The sequence below is a fragment of the Desmodus rotundus genome, chromosome 6 (genome assembly GCF_022682495.2).
Source record: "Desmodus rotundus isolate HL8 chromosome 6, HLdesRot8A.1, whole genome shotgun sequence".
NCBI classification, from domain to species: domain Eukaryota; kingdom Metazoa; phylum Chordata; class Mammalia; order Chiroptera; family Phyllostomidae; genus Desmodus; species Desmodus rotundus.
In genome coordinates this window covers 71,779,057-71,782,185 of record NC_071392.1, presented here as the reverse complement: position 1 = coordinate 71,782,185, position 3,129 = coordinate 71,779,057, and positions in this window count along the sequence as shown.

Genomic DNA, 3,129 nt, shown 5'->3' with positions numbered 1-3,129 from the left:
GAGGAACAGTAACCTTCCCGTGGACAGCCAAATGGACTTCCTAAGTAATATTGCTTAGAATTTTTATAGGACATGCAATCTGAATCAATATCTAAAGGAAAATAATTTCCTTTTCTTCCATAGACTGCAAACAGGTAGTGAGGCTTACTATGTTTAGATCCTTATATAGGCAGGCCCCTAACACTTTATTCAAATTGTGACACATGATTATAAGGCAGACAAAAAAAAATAGATCCATTTATTTAAAGGCAAATAAAACATTTACAATATGATACTTGCACTAGCACAATGTACTTAAAAATATTTTCAAATATACTCTAGGCTTGAAAATATGCCAAAAAATTACTTGGAGGATTTCTCACAACCATTTTTTTGTTTTGAAAGATTTAAATTTCATTAAAACTATATGAAGATGGTCTCTTCAAAAGGGACTTAGGTTTAAAATGGTAAGTTTACCACATGTTTAACTCCCTCTTTACAGATACCCTTTCAAATGACTGATGGTTATTAAAAAGAAAGAAAGAAAATAAAAGGAACCCTTTTCTAGGGCAGGTAAATATAGAACATGACAGCAACTCTTCAGAAGCTGGGAGATTTCTAATCCATGTAGATTAAGTAGAAAAATAATGAAGGACACACCTAAACTGCCACCTCATAGCAAAGTACCTGGAATCAGTGGAGAAGCTCTCCAAGAAACCCTTGACGCTCCCATCTGCAGAGCCCAGGGACCTACTCTGGTGTTAAAGCCACAGTACATATAATATATCCTCCAGATTTAACACGTCCTGGTTTATCATGCATATACAAATAATGTCCTATTTTAGTTAATTTCCTGTTGTCAATAAAAACAAAGAAAATAATATTTTCAAACAAATGGTATGCACCTCTTTACTTCCTCCAGTCTGTTGGATCTCTTAGTTGGTCAAGTAAATGTACAGCCTAAATTTATCCCTTTCCTCTTTCTCTGCACCAAAAATATTCCAAGATGAATCTATACCAATGTATGATAGACACCATTTCAAGTATAGAACTTCCTCAGTTTTTAAAGATGGAGTAAACAGAAGCAAAAAAAGGTCATTCTGAGCTTATAAAAATACATTTCAATCCATAAGAAAAGTACAGATATTTTCTTCTTAAAAAGAATGCCCAAAATAGGAAATTTTAGAAATTTAAAAAATTTCTTTCTATAAATATTTATAGTTGTTACAATTAGAAACATTATGCAGAAAATTTCCAATTTACCAACCAAATTATATCCATCAAAATCATCTAAAACATCTCTTCCGATTAACTCCCTTCCTTTTTGTTCTTAAACATATGGCGGCATTTGGAATCAAAGGGTGTGATTTCAGATCTTGGTTCTTTAAATTCTACCAGCCGAGTGTTCTCCAAAATGTTGTTTAGTACCTTCATCTATAACAATGAGAAAAATATATTCTAAGATATTTGTTTTTTGGAGCAGGTAATTGAAAACTAAGTGGAGTAAGACATAAAAAAGAATGTCTGTTCCATGGGAGACACTAAATACATTTTAGTTTCTTATTTTTTTTTACCTTCTTTCTCTCTTCCTTCTTTCCATCAGTGCTTTTAATTACTGGTTCATTTTTCGTCTCCACTTTATACCTAAATTTCTTTAATATACATTTTACATTTGTCATTGTGCATTTTCTACACTCATTTCATCCTCTGCTTTGCACCTCGCTGGCTTACTGAAGCCCTACCATTTGTCAGTCTCCGCCCAGATCCTGCCCAAATGTACTCGTCTTCTTTGTAAATTGTTACTCTCTTTTGACTTCCTGTTTCTCTCACACCAAAAGCTAGTCTTTCTCCTTCTTGAACTGATTCTTGGCATTATAGTTGCTAACCTGGATCTTTTAACTCCAAGTTTAATTCCACACCAACAGGGAATAACAGAATTGTGGGAGAAAGCATTGTTTTCAGTTGATTATTTAGTCTGAAATGTACAGCGTAGTGGCTAAGTTCATGGAGTCTGGGACCATAGCTTGGTAGAAAACATAGCTTCATTACTTCCCAGTAGTGTGAGCTAGACAAATTATTTCATTCCTTTGGCCTCAGTTTGCTTAAATTTTCTTGTATGCCCAAAGTTTAAAGAGAATAATGAACTTAATGCAATTAGCATGCTGCCCAGGATGTAACAGTAGTTAACATTTATGGAACACTCTAAGTGTTAGATCACATTAACTTGAGGATCTTCCAAATGAGTGATGAGAATTAAAGAAAGCCCAGATGAGTGGCATTACTGAAAATTACTTTAACTACTCTGTGTTTATCTTTTAATCTCATACTTTTTCATAGCTCCTTTCCTGATTGAGATTCCAAAACAGTAGTGCATTTTCAAATATTTATGAACAGAAAATAAAAGAATTTTATCTCAGAATGGTCACTTAAATATGCCCACTTTATTCTGAGGACATGTCTAAAAATTCTACTTATGGGAATGGATTTTATAATAATGTGTGGTGATGAAGATGGCAGGGTGAGGTTTTCAATATGAGTGTTTCCTCACTTCCAGCATTTTATGTATTTATATTGTATATCACTTATTATCAACAAATGAAAAATTACCTCTCAAGTATTAATTAAAACTCTCTTGACTCAATATATCTACAGGTAAGGCAGATAGTTCCATGGTTTGAGTTATTTTCATTACAAGTTAAAGCTTTAAATTTTAATATTTGGCATCTATACCTCTGAAAATTCATTTAAACTCATACATAAACATGCAATTTGCATGCTAATTAGCTGCTACACTTTCCTCTGTAACAATCTCAAATTGGAAGTGCACATAAATCACAACTGAACAGATTTCTATTAATTCCAAACCCTTATATGAAATATTTCAGTTTTTCTGAAGAAAATCTGTATCCAATGCACAAATTATACATTTGTTTATACATGCAATCTATAGTTTATGTTTTAATTATAAATTCACTTATACATGAAACGGGTTTCCGAATCAAGGACTATCAATACAGAAGAGATCTAGCCAGGTTGAAGTGCAAACTTCACACGATCAAGTCAAACTGATTGGCTGCAGGTAATGAGCCCATCCCGGCATTCCCCACAGGACTCTGACCTAAGCCTCCCGGAAAGAATCAGACGTGAGAA